We start from the raw sequence: 22,278 nt of genomic DNA, 5'->3' as shown, positions 1-22,278 counted from the left end.
AACCGCCAGACGTCGGCCCCTGCCGCCGCCCCAGTCTCCGTTCCGCGTATCCCGACCCCGCAGCGCGTGGGACCCCAACAGTGACTCGCCCCAGCAGCACGTTGCTCTTTGCTGTGGCCCCGCAGCCGGGGCGGTGGGGCCCCCGAACAGCTCCCTGCGGGCGGAGCGGCCGTCACCCCCCCCCCCCGGAAACCCAGGTCCTCAAAGGAAAAAACCCAACCCAGACACACACCCCCGCCCAATGAAACTAACCCACCCAACCAACCCTGACAAACCTCCCCCCGTCCTCCACCAAACCCAACCAACCCTGACAAACCCCCCACCACCCAATGAAATTAATACACCCAACCAACCCCCCCATCCCCCACCAAACCCAACCAACCCTGACAACCCCCCCACCGTCCTCCACCAAACCCAACCAACCCTGACAAACCCCCCCACCCAATGAAACTAACACACCCAACGAACCCTGACACTGTCCCCCACGAAACCCAACCAACCCTGACAAAAACCACCACCACCACCAAACCCCACCACCCAATGAAACTAACCCACCCAACCAACCCTGACAAACCCCCCATCCCCCACCACTGAATGAAACAAACAAACCCAGCCACCTAACAAAACAAATGCATCCAACCAACTCAGACAAAAGTCACCACCACCATCCCCTCCCTGAAAACCCCAACCAATCAACCCAAACGAAAACCACCACCAGCATCTTCCAAAACAAACCCAACAAATACTACCACCAAAAACCAAATACAGAACAATAAAACCATCCCTTCCCAAAAACCAACCAAGCAAAACCAGAACAACCAAACCAAATAAAAAAACCAAGCCACCAAAAAACCAGTTTGTTGCTATTCTGCAATTAGTGGGTCCTTTATTTAAGTCTACTTCATTTTGAAACTTATTAATGAGTGAATTAAAATAATGCCTGGGGGGGGGTTGTCAGGGTTGGTTGGGTGTGTTAGTTTCACACAAATATGGCCCATGTCTGAGGAAATTAAAAGTATAACTTCAACATGTGGGGCTGTCCTATCTAATACAACTGCATTAATAATAATAATTGGAGATATACCAATCTCCTAGAACTGGAAGGGACCTTGAAAGGTCATCAAGTCCAGCCCCCTGTCTTCACTAGCAGGACCAAGTACTGATTTTTGCCCCAGATCCCTAAGTGGCTCCTTAAAGGACTGAACTCACAACCTTTGTCATAATAATTAACATCACAGTTAATAACATGGGGGGAGGGATAGCTCAGTGGTTTGAGCATTGGCCTGCTAAACCCAGCGTTGTGAGTTCAGTCCTTTTAATGTCCCCAAACATGGGCCATATTTTGGTCTCTTACACCAGTGTAAATCAGGATAATCAAATTGATGGAGTTGCTGTGGATTTACACTGGTGTAACTGATTTCTGAATATGCACAGGAATGGGTTCATATGAGCGACTGGAGTTATGTCCAACAGTATTTGCATTTGATGAGTAAACAGAAAGGAATTAATTTCTCTGAAAAATGTTTAATTCAGACCTGCCAGCTATGAAATCTGAAAAGATGCACCAAAACAGTTTTCACATAATAGAAAGTACAATGTTCTGATTCCTTGGAATTGAAATATCCCTTCAAAGATTTCCCCATTTTTAAACAATTGGAAGCACTGGTGCATGATTATTGAATCTAACTGGAACATCTGGCTGGCAACTTTTTATTAGCACAGTTCTGTAGATGTTTTTAATTAAAAAGTATGTATTTCATGGGTCTAATACTGCAAAACCTTATTTTCAGGAGTGATTCTTACTCACACAGTCCCATTGCAGTCAATGGGGGTTGAAGGATCACATCCTGTAAGTGTAAGATACTAATGGGCTTTCATGGGAAATTCTTTGCCCAGTGCTCATCCCAAATAACTGGGATTCAGTTACAGAGATCTATGGAGGTAAGAATAAGGAACTCTCCAGTTTAGCTGCTACTCCATCTTAAATGGCCTTTGAATCCCTCCCTGCATGGGTATGGACTCTTTTTAAACTCTTTTTAAAATTATCAAATATATCTTTGTAGGGAATCCTACAAATGGAATTAATGTGATAGTAAGTGAGAAGCAGATTTAATTGCAGAAGCATAATTTATGCCCAGCATTACAGTTCAAAATAATACCCTTTTAGAGGTATCATTTTCTGTGTCACTACGTAGTTCAAGCCCCAAATTTTAGATTTTTAATCTAGACAAAAACAAAAGAACTAGCTTCTTGATTACTTTTTAAATCATATTGAAATCAGCTTTTAAAAATGTGTATACTCCCCTGCTACTCAGTGATATATGTGCCATTCCACAGCACTGTAGTTACACCTGAAAAATCAGGAACTGTCCACAGACTAGGACCCCAACCCTGCAAATGCTTGCCCATGTGCCATGGGGCATACAAACCCCACACCAGGCAGAAAGGGGTTAAAGAGCAAGTAAGAGTTTAGGCAGCCCTGCACTTGCACAGCATGTCAGGCTTGGAGGAGGAGCCTTAAAAGGGAACACCCCCCGGGAAGGAGTATACATCTCTCATTCTTAGTTCCTACAGGAAGAGTGTGGCTAAGGACAAAGAGTGGTTGTAGCTAGCAGGAGTTTCTTGAGCAGAAGGTGAGTTAGACCTGAATGGCTACCGTAGGACTCCTGTCAAACCTGAGCAGTAGTCTAGATGGTAGGAGGCTGATTGAGAGACAGAAGGTCCGTTACTAATCTTTTACTTTTGTTAGTTTGGTTTCCTTTTTCAGACATTTTGCAGACTCCCTCCTTCCCTCCATGAAATGTTTGGGACTGTAGGTTTTTTTGTTTTGTTTGCTTCTGAGACTGGGAATGGCCCAGAAACGGGCTGAGGGAGGAAGCAAGGGGTTGAGGTGGTAGCTCTTAACTACTTGCTACAGGTTCCTTGGACTAAACCGCAGGGCATATGGAGTTCCTCCACAGGCTCACAGACAAATGGGTGGAAGGACTATTAAGCCTTTAGCAAGTCTGAAGACCTGGTGTGAGGTTGCAGGACTGTTGTTGCATTGCACCCTTTTTTACCCTAGAAGGGGTGGGATTGAATGTGATCAGTTGGAGGGCTGAGTGTGGGACGGGCAGGAGAGAGGAAGACCCTTCAATTCTGTGCCTAGCCACGAGGGGCATGCTGCTGAGTCACTCTGGCATACCATGTGTGTAACTTTCAGTATTGCCCACCCTAAACAATCATTAAACTGGAATAATGCACAAGTGAATCAGGCGTTAAAAATCTAGCTATTGCTTTATTTTTATTTAAATCACTGGCGAGGGGAATTGTTAGCATGGCTGAGAGCACAAAGAGGGTAGAATGTGACTGGAGGTTTTTATATGTGTTGAATACAGAAGTGCTCAAGTTTCATATTGTTTGGTATTGTGCATTCTAGAACAGTGTTCATTTTTACCAAGTGAAAGCAAGGTCATGACACTTGAACTCTGCTGGTCCAGAATAGCAACAGAGAATCCACACCCCCCACCCCCCCAGGACAAACAATCCTATGAAGAACCATCAAGCTGTGTGTTCATGAAAGATAGGAAGAATGGTTTTATATTTCTGACCACCATTGTCCTTGAACATCTGAGAAGGATGTGCACTTATGATGGAGTGGGTTAGCTAGGTATGACATACCCAGATGGGTTGTGTAAAATGATATTGAAAGCATGAAGTAGGGGTGAATTGCTTGAAGTGGAGAGAGCATAAATGCAAATTAATAATTGTGTGTCATGGGATATGCAGAATGCCTGGGAATATAGTGTAGAAACCAGGCATGTGCCCTGTGCCTACTTTAGGATCAAAGGTGTGGGGGGGAAATCTCTCCCTAAGTTGGGTGAAATTCTCTTCATTTTAATGATGGTCTCATGAACAGTTTTCTTTTTGGGAATACTATGTGAAGACTGTGCATATGTGGCATAGTAAAATGAATTACATGGTAGCAAACATCAGCTTAGGTAAGAGTATGCACAATAGTAAAGACTCAAGTGCTACAAGATTAATATTAAGCTAGTGACTTTCATTTTTTATATTCCTCCTTCAGTGCTAGGAGAAAGATGTGGGGAATACTGATTAAATAGTTAATTAACAGATGAATAATTCTCAGTCCTGCTGGACCCAAAACTCCCTACGGAAATTGAACAAAGCCCCATAAGCCACAAGGGCCCTTGTTAGATGATGGGCTGGCACATGTGAATAAAGGAGGAAAGTTTTGCCTCCTTTTGATTCCTTCAGCTAGCTCTGCAGCATTGCAGAGGTGACCTTCCACCCTGTAGTATTTCTGGCCTTGTTCATGGACTTTCTGACAGGCTTGCAGGCTACAGCCCAGTGTAATTATTTCCTCCTGAGTCCCCGTTCAAAGGGATGCTGAGCTGGGATTTCCATGCAGCTCAGCATAGTACCTTGTTGTAGTATTACAGATCCCACTTACTGGACGTGCACCATATCACAGAACCAAAGATCAAAAGTCTGGAACATGAACACACAGTTCATCAAAGGGAAGAGAAAATAAGAACTAACAGGGGAAAATACACTTTAATTACTGGGCATGCAAATGACTGTGAGCTTTGGGGCATATTTAATATTGGTTTATGGAGTTAAACCGTAGAACCTGCACTCCTGGAGCAAAGGAAACCTTCATGTGGTCAGAGCAGTCAAACCCTTAGAGGCCAAAGGATGGATGGAAAAGACATGGAACACACACAACAAAGCAACCTGCTGGACCAGGTCATTTCTTGTTGGCTTGCAACCACGGATAACCAGCAACTTCTGTTGGTGAAATAACAATGACAAAACATAGTTCTTTATTAATCAGCTAAAGTTAGTACCTTTCCACTGAAATTTTGGTAATGTTCTCTGTATTGGAAATTACTCTTAAAGGGTTGAATTCAGGAAGCCTGAGTAAAGCCAGTAATCCTGCAGGGTATGAACAACACTATTTGTCAGGGCACAGATGCAGACTGTTTCCCCAAACCCACTTGCTGACAATAAATATTCTTCCACCATCCATCTGCTGTAATCTTATTTTGGTAATTCCAAAAGTTGTAAGCTATAGGGAGATTTTTTTTTAATAAAAAAAATCATGTGAACATGATCCATAACTTAATACAATTCTATAGACAGTAGAATGAAAGGCCTTTCGAAATTTTGGGTGGCACAAAGATAACTTATCACAACTTCTAAAGTTGATGCCACTGGCTATTTGGATTTAACTTTTTACCCTCAAGAAATTAACTTCAGGTAAATTTGAGTTTCTCTCTCAAATCCTCTAGATGGTGCTACAGCTATATCCTATGGAAATGATACTATGCTTAAGAAGCTGCTAGCTATCAAAACAAATGTTTAACTTGGTAAATGCCAAATAATTTTGTTCAGGCATTGTACTACAATATTAACAGATTCTGCTATGATACTGTTTACAGATCTAGTCAGGGAAAAATCAGGGTACAGGAATCACGTACCCATTGCTAAGTAAAAAGGGTGGAACACTTTTTTATCTAATTAATTTACCTGTAGGAAGCAGTTGTGTGGCCAGATCATCCTTTGAAATTTTCATAAAAATAACTCCTTAATTCTTCCATACCTAGAGTTATGTTGAGGGCAGAAGTGACCAACTAGTGTAACCTGTGCTGCTGATTAAGTGAAGGCAATCAGCTACTTAAGACTCTCAGCAGATGTTGCTGCTTTTGTATGCTAATGAGAACTTTATGAACCATTTCCCTTCCTTCTGAGAGCAGATATAAGTACATGAAAATCACTTCTTATAGCAAGAGCAAATTGATAATAACCTTGGCTCAGCTGTGAGGCAGAAACTGTATAGACACTTCATTTGATAATTGCTATATGCTTATGCAGAGCTTTATCAAAATTAATATTTGTTATTCTGCTCACTTTTCTCCTATTAGAGCAAACCCTGAATAGTAAGCCCATTCCTACCTGTCACTTTAAATACAATCTCTGTCAGCCTGGCACTTTTCCAGCAGACTGATATATGGATCCACGCTGACAGGTTTTTTTGCCACAATCCCAGGTGTAAGGAAACACCTAACCCTCTGCCCCACATAGTCTTTCGGAAGGGTGAAAAGTTAGTCAGAAATAAGCAAATCAAACTTAAGAGTAGACTTGTCTCAGGGAGACTCCATTATAAAAACGAGTTGCTTTGTGTGGTCTGCAGAGAATATAAGAGTAGGATGGCTTATGGTTAAGATTTAGTCACAAGCATTTTTTAGTAAAAGTCAGGGACAGGTCATGGGCAATAAAGAAAAATTCACAGAAGCCTGTGACCTGTCTGTGTCTTTTACTAAAAATATGCATTACAAAATAGAGAGCTCAGCTGAGGGGTCCTCACATTGCCTGCAGTGGCTGGGCAGCTGCAGAGCCCCGCTTGGAGCTCTGGGGGCCCCCACTGCCTGCAGCAGCTCAGAGTTCCTGGGGGTCCCCCTGCTGCCCATGGTGGCTGGGAGTTTCCAGGGGCCCTAGGCAACTGGGAGCTGCGGGTTGCGGAGGAACCCTACAGCTCTCAGCCACTATGGGCTGAAGTCACAGGGATCTCTGGAAGTCACAGATTCCATGACTTCCGCAACCTCCGTGATAAAATTGTAGCCTTACTTATGGTTCAGGAGGAGGGTACCGAATGAGGTATTCTGCAACACAACTTGTTGATGTTTCCCAATCCTGCCTTGCACAGATAGGGCCCCTCATAATCAGCAGGAGTTTTGAGCAAGGATCAGTGGCTGGGATTAAGATTAGCATTTGTTATTGGCCATAACATGAAAGGTTTATTTTTTTGCACAGAGCTATTCAGAAAATAAGTGCTGAAAGAACATCATGAGCATGGAGTTACAGTTTAAAACTTCTGTTCACATGGATAATTGTATCCTTTTCTGAGGTAGGCTGGCATCTTGCACTTCAGAGGCTTTCTGAGGCTAAAAATGCTTTGGTAAATGTTTTCTAAATCAATAATTTAAAATGACTTTGTATTTCTCTTGTATAAGACAAAGGAAAAGTCCTGTCCACTCAAGCTAATTAAAAAAGCCTACAGCACTCCTCATAACAGTAGGGGCTTTAGTTCCTGGCCAAACTCCAACTTGGATAGTGACAACCTGTCCACAATTCCTCTGTAGCATCTGTTATATAAGACGGGAGTGATTCTCAGCTGAAGCCAATTGAGAGATGCCAATTTACGCCAGATGAGGATCTGGTCTAATATTATTTCTTTAAACTATGATGCAGTGTTAAACCACTGTGTTCTACTCAAAGTGGCTTCAGTTCAGTGAACATCTGAAAAAATTGCATATTTGTGTGGTGCTTTTGAGATCTTCAGGATGACAGCTGTTTAGTGTAGGATCTCTCAGTTGTGTTTATATGTAGTGTATTGCCACACAGGTACAAAAGTGGCCAAAAAATTAGATGGCTCACTGCCTTCTCTCTCTGCTCCTACCCCTAAACCCTGGCTAAATTTTAAAAATCTGATTAAACAAATGCCTCACACAACCTCGTTAAAGTGACTAACCTTGAGATTTGGTAGGTCATGGGTGATAGTGAGAGATGGAGACTGGGGCTAGAGTCCTTCACGCCCTAGAGAATTCAAATCTGAGAATAGAGTGTTCCAGCTGGCTGTAATTGTAACCAGGGGAGATAAAGGATTGGAGGAAGCTGGGATGATCATCTGGGAATACAACTAGATGTGAATAGGAGGCCTCTGCAGAGTTTGGAACAGAGGTGTATTTGCACATGCTGACTTTTCTGAACAAGTGAATAGCTTGTTTCCATGGTCTGAAGTTTCTGGGTCTTCAAGGGCATTCTCAATTAAAATGCAGTGTAGTAGTCCAATATTGCTTCCTAGTTTCAGGTAGGACAAGAAGTAGGGCTATAAAATTTAAAACAGTTAAACAGTAAACATTAGTCTTACCAGTTAACCCACATCCGCTGGCCCCAGGCTGGCCAGAGCAACCCCAGCTCCATGCCGGCCGGAGCAGCCCTAGCTCCTCTCCCTTTAATCGGTTAATTTAGTGGTTCTCAAACTGTGGGTTGGGACCCCAAAGTGAGTTGTGATCCATTATAATCAGGTCACCAGGGCTGGCTTAGACTTGCTGGGGCCCAGGGCTGAAGCTCAAGCTGCACTGCCCGGGGTTGAAACCACAGGGCTTCAGCCCTGGATGGCAGGGTTCAGGTTACAGGCCCGCTGCCTGGGGCTGAAGCCCTTTGGCTTCAGCTTTGGTCCCCTCCGCTTGGAGCGGTGGGGCTTGGGCTTTGGCCTTACACCTGGGGCAGCAGGGTTTGGTCCCACGTCCTGGGCTCGTGTAGTAACTTTTTGTTGTCAGAAGGAGATCGAGGTGCAATTAAGTTGGAGAAACCCTGGGTTAACCTATTAAATGATATTATTTTAATCGTTTAAACGGTTAACTTTTTAAACAATATTTACATCCCTAACAAGAAGTAGAAATACCAAAGTAACATAAGAAAAACAATATTTGTGAATTGGAAATCCTGAAAGAATCAAAACAAACATCTGAACTTTCAAATACTCACTGAACTGAATTTCATGAGGTTTTCTCAGCACTAATGATTAACCTTAAAGATGCTCATACATAAAGTACTTAAGGACCCAATTTGCCATCAGTTTTCCTAAACTTAGTTGCTATTAAAGAGACTGTTAAGGGCCATGTATGAGAGTTCCTGAATATATCACTGGAAGAGTGGTGAATGAGCTGTCCTGTAATCATTTCTCTAAGTTAAAAAAAAAATCCACCTATATCGTCATAATCTTGTGACTTGTTCTATGTGGCAAAGTCAAATTTCCTGGAAGACCAAATGCAACTGTGTAACTTCTTCCTCGCATCACTGATGTGTTTTGAAAACCAAACTTGGCTACCAAAGACACTACCTGTCTCCCTCAGTGCTGCTACTTGAGGGTAGCTGAGGTGTTCTTTTGCTAACAACCCTTACACTGGAATAGTTGGGAGATAGAGTGAGGGCAGTTCTCGGTAGAAGGCCCTTTGTTCTTGCATTCATGTTCCTTAGTTATTTCAATGGTGATATGTGGTCAGTGTAAAACTTCTCAGAAGCAATGGGGATTTGCACTAGATTTAGTTATTGAGTTGTTTTGTAACTGGGCAATGCAATCTCCCTAGTCAAATTCCTTCCTGCCATTGTAACTTAGTGAACCCTTAAATGCATTGGTCACCTTCTCTGGCTTCCTGATGGTTTACTAGCAAAATACATGATTCAGTTCAATCCCTCTGCAGCTAGTAAGTTGAAACCCAGCCCCCAGTAGAGAGACGGGTAAATCTGTTTCTATTTCCCTGGAAGTGGTGTGAGAATAGCTTTCCTTTGACAGACCTGCATTTACTTGGTGCTCTCAAAACTGAGTGCTGTACTGCTAAGCAAGTTACTAAATAACGTAGAACTCTGACATCTTTGGAGAGGAACCAAATGCTACAATGGGGTACTATAGTTTAAGCAAAATTATTTGTCATCTTTCATGTGATGGAAATGTTCCATGGGCTTTTCTATCTAAAACAAACAAATAATAGCCATTGGCACATGAAATGTAAATGAGGATGTATGTTTTCCAAACACCACTCATGTTGCATTGTTGATCATAACTCATGGGATTCCTTGTCCGACTTCAAATGGATTTTTTGATGCATTGTCAATATCACACAATCCACGATGTGGAGTACAGCAGCTTCAAGTGCCAAACATTGAGCAGTGTTGCTGAAGATACTGATCCAATTATCAATCCATCCCAGCTTTCCTTTCCACTTTGAATATGTTACTAATGTTCTCTCAAACCAGGTCACTGTTGTCTACTCCCACAGCTGCATTCTGGCTTCTTTTGATCTGATGTCATCTCTTTTGAGTTACACTGTAATTTATCTATTTAATAGGCACCTTTGAAAAGCCTCTCTCTCATTCACTATTAAATTTATCCTTGCAACAGCCCATGAGGTGGGGGGTGTATTATGAGATGGGGAACTGAAACACAGATGGAAAATTTTTCAAAACTGCTTATGTGTCTTAAGAAACTGGAGTCTCATTTTCAAAAGTGACTCTGGCACTTAAGAACCTAGTATCACTGAAAGTCAGTGGGAATTAGGCATCTAATTTGCTTAGGCGCTCTTGAAAACATCACCTGTAGGTGCTTATTTCATTTTGAAAATGGGACTGGTGGTCCTTAATGCCTTTAGGCTTTTTTTTTAAATTTCCCAATAGAAAGTAAGCCATTTGCTCAAGATCGCACAGGAAAAATGCAACAGAATCTAGATCTCCCACCTCCAGCCTAGTGTCTTACCTGCAAGACCATTCTTCCTTCCATTTCACAGAGGAAAGTGTGGACAAGGTGGGATCAACCTACACGAGCAACAGTGGCCCCTAACATTTTATCCAGTCACCTGCCCTAACAATATTTTGGTGCTGATCTTCCACTATTGCGATGCACTGGGAATAGCTCAGCGTTTAGAGGGATACAGTCCCCCTCCTTCATGGCACCACCTCTTCTCTTCTGACTCTGCATCTCCTCCTCCCAGATTTTCTAGCCTGCTACTCTCTCTTGCTGCCCTCTGCTAGTCCACTAGCTGCTCTTAAAGGTTTCTCTGCCCAAATGGTTCCTGTAACTGATGCTGCTCCCTGTGACAGATAAAACAATGTCCTGCAATATCTTTGTAGATCTTATTCTATTAAACTTATGTCTCATTGTGGCCAGGGATTGTATGTAATTCCATGCAGGAAGGTGACCACAGCCCTCGAGGAATTAAGAACAGTGTGTGGTGAGTAGGCCTATTTGCTCAGGTTGTAACACCTCCAGAGAGGTATCCCCACCTCGAAAGACTCACATATGTTAATTCACACTGGATTATCCAAAGACCCACAAATGAAGAAAGGATTTTTGGATGAATAATCTGTGTTTAAACTGACTCAGGGCCTTGTTTCTGATTCAGCAAATGGATCTGTCTGGGGGTGGGGAGGGGAGAGCACAATCCTTTCTGGAAAGGGTTGGAAGGACTTTGGCCTACTGATGCCCCATAAGACTGATGGGTAACCTCTCATAAGCTTCAAGCATGCATATAGGAACTCCTGTTGTTTTAGTGTGTTTTCTATGTAATACTTTCACCTTAAGAATAAATGTGCTTGCTTATATAGAGGTCTGTGATAATTTACAACTGCTGGCTATGACATTGTTCATATCCTTCTAAAAGTAAGCAACATGCCTGGTTAGCCAGTTTGACTTGCTGGGAATACCAGTGTAGATAGGGAATTGTGCAGGCTGGAAAAACCCAGGTCAGGGGGAAAGAGACATGGGTTTCTGCCCAAGAGAGGGGCTGGAGCCTAGAGTATAACCCTAGTGGATTATGGAGGGGGAATACAGGTGCAACTGTCTTGAAATGTGACTCTCCCCTTCCCTACAGTCCTACTTGTATGCATAGCTCTCTTCAAAATGGCACCTTTATGAACAGTTGCTAGCTCTGACCTCATAGGCCTGTACATTAATGTATCCATGTGGGTGGATTTTTCTGCTTCTTGGAATCTGTTTCAAGTTTCAATAAAGCACCCTAGAAATCTTCCCATAGTCCAAAATTTATTATGAAAGGTAATGTAAGAAAAACAGCTGGGTTTTATGTTTTTGCTTCCATTGGTGTTATCTCTTTGCCGCCAGCTGTGCTACAGTGTTTATTATGCAAAGAATAATTATTTTGATTATTGGCAATAGGCTCCCTTCTTACAATTTAAAATTCTTCATTTTGGAATTGTCTCCTCACCTCATCCACTGTAGTTACATATGAATACAAATTTAAAACACTTTCCAGTATCCTTACTCATAGCAGCTGTTATGGGAAAATAACAGTATAAAGTTCAATAGCAAGTTGATAAACTATTATCACCATTTGTAAGAAGAGAAGATAAATATGATCAAACAATAGATTCAGATACCTACAGCAGAAATCATTTTAATTATTAAGAGAATGATTGCCTGAAATCCCATAAATACGAGCAAGACTGCTACTCAACTCCATTCAAATTTTGCGTAAAAGAGGATTTCAGGATGGGGGTCTTTGATTCTCCAATAAGTATCTCATTTTGTTATGTAAAATGCTATGTAGCAGCACACTGTTACATAGAACATATGCAAAATTTGTATGATGTGTATATATAACCCCTACTGTTCACTTAATAAAAGGAAAGTACAAATACATCTCATTGCAGCAAGATTAGCTTAACAAATTCATATTGCAGAAATAAAATGATAGAATGCCATCTAAGGTCCATCCTGTGAGGAGATGAGTTCCCTCAGTGCCTGTCGAATTCAATGTTTAGTTAGGACACTCAGCACTTCCCAATATCAGACATTTGCTGGGATAACTTCTTGTGATATCCCCCCTGCTCCACCCCCACCCTTCTTTAAAAAATACAGACTACGAAGTATGTGCAGGGAGGCTTGGGTTTTGTTTCCCCTTTTCTCCACATAAAGCTCTTTCTTCCTCTTCACCCCCTACCCATAGCTTTTTCACGTTGGTGAATGAAATAGAGAGAGAAGATTAGATCTGATCAGCAAAGGCACAATGCGGATAGCAGAGAGTAGAAGGCACTGCTTTAAAGCTTAAGTTTGTTTTTTGGCTGAGGTTGCTTGAAATAATGAATTTTAGCTCAGTCTTGCTGGGCTGAATGGGAGACTTTAAAAAAAATACCTTTTATTGAAATGAGTGCACAAGGAGTATCCTAGAGATTCCTGTTACAGCTGCAAGGACTTCAGTTTTACAAACATAGGGAACATGATCCATTTTGGAAGTCCAAGTTCATTACATTAAAAAACGGAGCTGATTTTAATACAGCAGTGCACTGTGCAGGGGTCCTCCCATATATATCACTGTACAGGGCCATATAGAATTCCCAGAAAGGAATAGCATATTTTATACTATTGTATCTAGTCAAGGATTCCCGTTACTTGAGGGCTATTATAAAGTGGATCTTCATTCATGACTCCCTGTGAGACTTCTGAAGTCCGTGCAGATGCCTTTGGGACCCCCCTCTGACACTTAGCGTGGTGTAACATGTAAAACTGCATAAGAGAGAAGAAGATAGATGTTTGTGCGGAGTAATCCTTAGGAGTGTGGTGTAGAGTTGATGTATGTGCAAAGGTTGTCTTATGGCAGGGCAATTCCAGCTGCCTTGTTACAGTAGCTTTAAATTGCCTTTGCACCACTTAACATGGGCTAAGGTTCTGACTTTGGGTGAGAGTAAAGGTTTGCAGGTCTGAACCCTTCATTGCCGTGCTGTATAACTGAAAAATTATGAATATTTAAGATCAGCTCTGCATTTGAAACTTTTGTCAACTTAGAACAAACTTTTAGACCGTAGATCTTCCTGTGGGAGGGGGAAACTCTAACAGATGTGCTTGAAGCAGGTTGCTTTGCTGTGACAAAAGTTGCATGTTTGAGTGAAAAAATCATCTTGGTGTAAGATGAAGGTTGTCCAATTAAAATAAAATAGGCAATGAAACCATTAAGATGCGTACAGCAGCATTGTGAATTACATTGCATGCCTTGGGAATTATGTGGTATTTATTTAAAAATATAGGATCCTGCTATGTATTGTACAAAGTGAAGGGGAAATCTGCAGTTTCACTGCTTGCTCCATCTCACCGGGGCCATGCAAATGCTCTTTCATGTGGACAGAAGGTAAAGCTTCTCTATTGGAGAGGCGTGTACCATGTGCACTCTGAGGTGCCCTTACTGGCCTTGTTAGTAATGGTATTTATGGGTTCAGGATGGTGTCTCAGTAAGCCATCGTTGGCAAAAGAAGGCAATCGTTACATAGAGTCAAAAAGGAAGAAGATGGGCTCTATTGAGGACAAAAAGCAATGTTGGAAGAAAACAAGTAGGCAGGTTGCAAAGTCAACTCAGAATTTGGACCCTAGCACATTGGGTGTGAGCCAAAGGGATCACTCCAATCAGTTCCTTTTTATGATCTTTTTATGTGCATGTAAATGCACCCCACCCACCTAATCAAGATTTTTCTTTTAAATATCCTGAGTAGCAGTATTTGTACCTTGCCCTCTTTTGCCTCTGAGTACATTTAGTGATCATATAATACTTTCTGTCACAGCCACTGCAACACCTCTGTTGCACTCAGTGTTCTCAACTTCTTAAATGGTAGAAGGATGACAGTGGAGTGTACATGTGAAAATAAAAACTGCCAGGGGTGCTAAGAAAAATCAATACCGTAGTTACTGAAAAATGTCCTTAAGAAATGCAGATCTGCTTATTGGAATTTTGTGCAGTTACCTGCTACTAACTAAATCATGCTGTGGTTCTTCTTGCAACTGGAGAAAATTGTGTCCATTCCAGAAAATTAGTGTTTATCAATAGTAATACCTGGAGAAAATTGAATATAATAAAGAATAAGAGATTCTGCTTTCTTGCTAATGCATAATGAATTTACATGGTAAAAGCCTGACCCTGAAATCAATCTTCATTCCAAATGTCACATTAGAACAGACCAGCGGTCCATCTAGTCCAGTACCTTGTTTATGATAGTATCCAATACCAGATGCTTCAGAGAAAGGTGCAAAAACCCCGGAAGTGATAAGTTAAGGAAAATACTGTCCATAAAGAAAGTGTCTTCCTAGACCCTCTATCAGAGGTTGGCTTATATCCTGAAGAATTAGGTTTTTTAATCCCTTAACTCCAGTTGAATTCACCGGGAACCAGATCTGAGTTCTAATCATGGGTCTGCTCCTGACTTGTGATCTTGGGCAAGTAATTTCATTTATCTGTGCTTTCCCTCCCAATTTTGTCTGTTTTGTCTACTTAACCTGCCAGCTTTTTAGGGCAGAGAGTCTCTCTCACTCTGTATGTACGGTACCTAATACAGTGTGGCCCTCACCTCTGTTGGGGCCTCTAACTCCTACCATAATACAAATACATAGGAGTGAGATTTCTCACATACAAGGCTGCAGGCTCAGTCTCTGGGCTTAGGTGCCCAGTTTCCATGCGACCTTTGATAGTCACAACCTGACTAGTCATAAGCTTAATACAAATCCACTGCACATCAGTTGACCCAATCCTGCTACAATTGCAGTGATGCAGGACTGGCCTCTTGGAGAATAGCATAGGGAACATAATCCTAGAATCACTACAAGAGATCCCAGAAATCTTCCTTTGGAACTTATCCAAATTTTAAACAAAAGGAGAGAGATTTTTCAGTGCAACACATTGGGCTTTGGGGACAAGCAAATTCAGTAGTTACCAGTAGGACTTGCATGCCTAATTCTCTGAGCACTGAATGGAAATATGCACACTCATCTCTTTGTTCTTTACTTAATTAAGACTATGTATAAGCATGGGCTGGCAACAAGGTAAATAAACTAACCGGATTAGCTAGTGTGGAATGAAATGGGTGTGGAAGGGTTTTCCTCCCTATCTAATAGGGACACTTGGAATGGAGTGAGTGGGTTATTAGTTTCTTTTTATTGTAAATATAAAGTAAATTAAAGCAATAGTTTTAATTAAGTTTGAATTGGCTATGGTTTTAAACCATTTTAAAGGCCACTTGAGACACTCAAGTTGCACTTAAAATCTAATATTGTAATTAGCGACATCTACATGCATTATAGTGGTAACTGCACTTTAATGAATTTATTCAGTCCTAAAGAAAACTACAATATCTAAACACATCTGAACATAGAACTTTGGCTTCAGCTGTATTTTTATTCCCTCTATCCCTGTGTAGTTTATCTGGCTTCTTAAAGTAGAACTTGGGTGACTAAACTTATGGTTGAGGATGTTGGGGCTGCTAGAAATTAGAAGCATGGAAAAACTATAAATGTACAACTCACTTATTTTTCCACAGAATTAAAGCTTCTCTTTAAAACTGCAGCTTCTAGTCTCTTCTTCCATCTATTCTTTCCAAGGTTCTTAATGGTCCCTGTCACTGTTATATCAGAATGCCTCAGTCTCTACCATATTTCCCTCTGAACACCCCTGTGAAGCAGGGAAGGACCATTATCGTCATTTAACCAGGTTTCTAGACTCCTACAATAGTACCCTGACCATGGACCATCCTCCTTCTCCTGCTGAGGTAGCTTTACTTGCAGAGTAAGAATATGGTCAGACCAGCCCTGGAGAAAACTAGATACAGAGAAAAAAATAACTTCTAAACCTGGCAAAGATTTTTCTACTCCAAATGCTAAATTTCACTGAGCAGACTGAGAAATCCTCAACTAGGATAAAAAGGTACCACTAATATTATCTATCCATGTCAACTCAAATGTACCCAACAAAAGTTCTTTGGCCCTTCAGTGAGGACCATGCAAACAGAACCCCTGCACCTGTATGGAGCCCCATTGAATTTATTAGGGTTCCACACAGGGCCGGTGCAACCATTTAGGCCACCTAGGCGATCGCCTAGGGCACTAGGATTTGGGGGGTGCCATTTTCTTCGGCAGCGACCGCAGCGGCCAGATCTTCTGTAATGGGTTTTTTTGGTCTGTTAGGAGAAGAATTTTAAATGTTGACACCTGTCACAATAGCATTACAGGCTGTGATAAATCATACACCCATCAAGTACAAATTTAAGCAATACTGGAATGTAGCCCAAGATAATGGTATAATCTTTTACAGCAAAAATAAATACAGATTATACCCTGAAACACTGACCTCGAGAAAACCATCTGACAATAGATCACATTAATTAATGGCATACTTTACATGTGTTAGACTTTAATTGGCACATACAGGCGTTTATTTTCCAAGAAGAATTCATACCATTTAGCCTTAGAGTGTTAGTTTCTTGAAAATGTCCTGTGAGTACAGGTTGGTTAGAGGAATGCCTATAACTTTAGGAAATAACTAATGATGCTGCATAGTTAGTTCTGTCATTGATTTGTCCTGATTGCTTCCCTGTGCAAGAGAGTGGTAAGGAGCTAGTTTAAAAGAGGAATGGGTAGCTTTTAGGAGTTCCTTTTGACTTGTGTTGATTCTAGTTGAAAAGAACGTTGGAGAAATTCCATCAATGTTAATTTGCTACATTATTAATTAGTTATCTGAAAATCTCAGTTCTTTGTTACTGCCATTGTTCCTATGCTGAGTATCTCAGATGTCACATCTCAGAACTACTGTGGAGGGTAATTCTGGATAAATGACAGGTCCCACATTTTCAAAAGTGTCCATGCCAAAGCTGATATGGCATATATCTGACTTGTATGTACAATACCCAATGACATATGTCAATTGAGGTTATGCATGTGCATAAAGGTGTGCATTCCTGGCTGTAGGCACATATCAGAAAATATGAGCCTGACTCTAGGTAATTTGGTAATCCTCACTTTCTTATTGATCATTGAGACATTTTAATAAAAGAAAATGGCTTTCTTTACTCTTTCTTTGAAAAGGCAGCTTTCAAAAAATGTTAAATAGGTCATGTGATCAATACTATACAAAATAATGTATTGTAGATGTGTAATCCAGATGCGTAGGGGTTAATGCATGGTGCCTGAGGAAAGCTTCTTAAAGGGCACTACACATATACTTGGACAAAATCCACAGCTAAGATTTTACTTTAAACATTGTGTTTTAGATTAAAAGATGATGGCCACATGGTCAAAATAAGGAGTGATAGGCTATCAAGGTCATATACCTTATCCCTCAGGCTCACGGGTTTTAAAGTGAGTTCCCTTCATCTGACTCCTCTTTGGGACTGACTTGTCACAGAACCTAGTGAGGGTCCCCTTCCTGGCCACCCACTGGAATTGCTGTGAGGAAAATCCAAGCCTCTCCTGCTCGGGATCCCTAGGGTGTGTTGAGCTTATGAAGCCTCCGCAGGCTGCAGCACTGGTTTCTCCGTTGACCTCTCTGGCACATTACCTGGGCACTGACTCTGTCTGTTATCACTTTTCGGCAATGGAGCTCCTCAGCCCACTTGGCCTAGGCTCCAGGACCAGCGATGACCCCTCCAAGATACCCCAGTTGTTTAAACTCACCCTCTCCCAGAACTCCACCCCAAAATGCAAAGCTTCTGGTCACAGTTTAACTCTCAGGGACATGCAGTAGTTGTAAAGCAGTCTCACACATACATACGCTCTCATTCACTCTGCACAGTCTTACACTTTTATGCTCCTTTATACTTAATTATATAAAGCACAGAAGAGTACAGTTCATACAAAATATATACTAAACGCATGTCCCTGCCTCAATTTCTTCACTACTCCAGGGCTGGGATTTGAGTCCCTTGGGTTGTCCAGAGTCCTTGGGTCATCTGGGCTCAGGAAAGCAGGCAGGGTCCCTTGTTCCATGCAGTTGCTACATGCTCGGTGACCTCTTCTTCCTGGACCCCTTTACCCAACTTCTGTGACCATGGTCTCTCTGGCCCCCCTGCCCTTTCCTCCTCCTGTCTGGCTTCCACTAGTCCCGTATTTATTTATTCCCCTCTTGGTCACTTGATCTTTTTTTGTTCTACACTTAGCAAGTTTTCACTACTCCTACCTTCCTCCGTCCCATCAGGGAGTTAAGCTAAATCTGGATTTCTAAGGCTTGAGTTGCTTTTTAGCATAACCTTTCTGATGGCCAGGTACCACATTCACCTGCAATATTTCCCTGTGTTCCTGCCTTGTGATCTGTCAGCAGTGGTGGATCCCCATATACATGCAGGTATTCATGACACAGCAGTTTTTCAAAATATAAATTGACAATATCAACCAGAATTTGTAAGTTGTGCAGCCATAGCCCTAATTCATCACATGACAGAATAAGGATATCTTTCATTTGCTTATTTGATGGGATCATTTAACAAGGCTGAGTTGTTTTGTAGGCTGTGTAATGGTACGTTTACTATATTAATTATAAATGCAGACTTACGCTTGGCGTAGAGCCAAGTCTTGGTTAAATGTCTGGAAATAAACCAGTTACAGAAACCTGGATGTTGCTGTAGGGGAGACATTTTACCAGTTGTTTATAATGGTGCATTTTGAACCACATCTCCTAACAAAGAATATGTTTTAGAAGTGTCCACACTCTGATGAAAACTGTTTTCAATATCCTGGAAAAAGGACATGGTGCACTGTATGATCTTAATGCCAGACACTTTCAGTGTGCATGGTTCTGTGGCAACTTGATAGTTACTTTAAAAAAAAAAAAAGCTGGTCTTATTAATTCACTAGTCAAAAGATGCTTGATATATGCTTAGCAAAGAATTAGTAGACCAATATACAGAACTGATTCAGAAAATGTTCATATATACAAAGCATCATGCTAAGTGTTATTTGTTCACTCTAGTGCAATATCTTAAATAAAGGAAAACACAACAAAATGCATACATGTTCCATTGTATTAGCCATCAGGTTTCTAGTTACAAGAATAAGAACACTTTCTATGTCCTTATATGGGCTATAGCATCTTTGTATGATCATTTGAGCAATTTTTTGTCAAATTACTGGGCTTTTTTTTTTTTTAAGTGTTGTCTCAAAGAGAATCTTTCAATCCAGCCTATGAAGCATGTACATTTTATGACAATGAGAAGCTCTTCCTAATAAACTAGCATAGAGCATCTGGAAACATAAAACACCCATTAAAATGGCTGAACAAACACCCTGTCCCCAATCTGAGACCATTAAAATTTATCAGTTCCAAAGCATCATGTGAATACTTCAAAAAGCATATTTGGAGCAAAAATGCCAATGAGGTTGCATCAAACTGTAAAATCTCTTCCGACCTCTGCCCCATGCTTTCTACATACAGAAACATGCAAACTCTATTGCTTTAGAATACATTATGCATAGCATGTTTTATTACAGGACTAAATTTCCAAGGAAACTGTTGCATGTGTAAAGCACAGCTGTGATTCTGCCCCCACCTCCCCCATATGCCAGTTTTCAAAAGCCAATAGGTACCTGCAGACAGATTGAAAGAAAGGCCTGATAAGACCCTGCCCAATGCCTGGATGTGCATAGATTGTTATAGGCCTGATCCAAAGTTAAGTTTGATCAACTTCCGTGCGTTTTTGGATCAGGTTGTACCTGGATGTGCAGAGAAAATGTACCAAAGTGCTTACAGTCTAAAGAGAGAACTGATGAAGGGGTGTGGGGACATAGGATAAAGCATAAAGGTAAAGTGGAGTGATCTGCTCCTTTCCCCGCTGCCCCTCCCAATGGGGAAAGGAGAAGAACGTCTGGCTGTACCCCCTGCCCTTCCCCGGAGCTGCTTCTCCTCCGGCTCCATCCGTCCAGCAGCATCCCTCCAGAGGACAGGGCTGGGATGGTACAGCCGCTGGAGGAACTGCTGGCGTTCTGCTCCTTTCCCTGCTGAGATTCCCGGGAGAGCCCTGAACTGCGGGGCTCAGTGAGGAAGGGAGCAGAACATGGGGCCACCAGGCGGCCCCATGCTGGTAGCTCCTCTGGCACGGCTGTACCACCCCCATCCCCGCTTCCAGCCCTGTCCTCCGGCGGGACTGGCTGTTGTAGAGATGGAGGAGACCCTGTGTGGAAGGGCTGGGGCAGTAGCCCTCATGTTCTGCTCCTTTTGCTGCTGCGGTTCCGAAGGCTGCAGCGCAGCGGGAGGAGGACAGAGCACCCCCCTCCCCAGGTAATGGGGTGGGACATGGGGAGGGGACGGGGACAGCGTGGGGGCCCCGGGCTAGGGGCGGGGAGGGGAAGGGTCATGTGAAGGGTCACGTGAGGAGGTCACATGCCCCATGTGCCCTCCCTTCCATATCGGTAAGAAATGGATTTCACTTGCAGCACTGCTTGTACCGTCTGAGCACCTGGCACCTTATCCTTTGCCAGGATATCTAATCTTATTAATTATGTTCTTGCATCTTTTTTCTTCAATAACAACAGTAAAAACCTCACAGGCCTGATTTCTACTCTCCCTTGTACTTGTCTTACACTCTTGTAACTCGATTGATTTCACTGCGGTCTTTCCAGATTCCCACTGGACAGGAGACTCAGGTCCCATGTTTCCATTTGCTGCTTGATTTTATGCTGCTTACATCTATCACTGACTTTGACGTCTTGTTCTATATTTCCACCACACTTCATGAAATGTAACTGAATTGTTTGTTGTTTATCATTCTCCCAGGGTTCAGTTGATGCTCCCTTGGTTTTGAAATGGCAACTCTGACACAGCTCATTTGCATCAGTCTATCACTTGCCTTCCACGTCTCTGAGAAATTGAATCCCCCTTTTTTTCTGTCATATCTGTATTTCCTGAGCTATACAGGACAACTTCAGCTAATCTTTAATCATAATTCATACCTCCCTCAAACGTCTGAATTATTTTGGTTGCCCTCTGCACCTTTTCAGTTTCACAAACGTTCTTTGCTAAGTGTGAATGGAATGATAAATAATATTGTAAACTTGTGCCTTATAATAATGCCCGAACAACTTGAGAGGTATAAATAGGGGTAGGAAGAATAAATTTCCTCAAGATCTTGTTTGCCTATTTATGTGTGCAGTAACACAAAATAAAATGAAAAACAACCAATGAAATGAAAAACTCACTTTGCAGTAGCGGCTCCTGCCCTGTGGGGTTGAGCTGGGCTCCCTGTTCTGGGCGCCATTCAGGTTTGGCCTAGCCGCACCTACAAATTTGAGTGAGTGGTGCTGTGACCTAGAACGAAAGGATCCAGTGCCACTCACTCAAATCTGGCCTGGCTACCCCACACTGGTCATGATGGAGGGGGATGACCAGGCTGAACCTGAGCCGCACTGCAACCCTGTGTGCTGGGTCACAATGCCTGGGGCAGGGAACTGGGCCTAGCCCCGGAGGACAGGGTTTGCCACTGTGGGGTGAGTGCAGGACTGGCTTTCTCTGCAACTCCCTCCTCTGGGGGCATGAGACACCTAAGCTAAATTTCTGGAGGTGCTATTCCATAGTGAATCTCTTTTTTCAGAATTGTTTAATTTTAAACAACTTATAGACCATATATTCAGGAATTGCTTTATTTAGCAATGAAATATAATTGCATCTGAAAACTTGATCACAGAAAGGTTTGATGAAAATGACCACAGAAGGGGTGCAGCCCATGGTCCAAGCAAATTAATTTTAAAATTGGAGCAAATATTCACAAGAAATGATTTGCAGTATTTGCTCAGCTTTACTATTTTTTTATTTTTTAAATTATTGCAGTAGTGTCTAGAGGCCAGATCTCTGTTATTTTAAGCACTGCACAAACATAACATAAAGAAAGTTCCTACCTAAAAGAGCATACTATCTAGGTTACTTTTTATTTCTAGTTCTCATTGTTCTTTAGCCCCTGGAACAT

This window comes from Mauremys reevesii, linkage group 16, assembly GCF_016161935.1.
Source record: "Mauremys reevesii isolate NIE-2019 linkage group 16, ASM1616193v1, whole genome shotgun sequence".
In the NCBI taxonomy this organism is placed as follows: Eukaryota; Metazoa; Chordata; order Testudines; family Geoemydidae; genus Mauremys; species Mauremys reevesii.
This window is presented reverse-complemented; position numbering follows the sequence as displayed.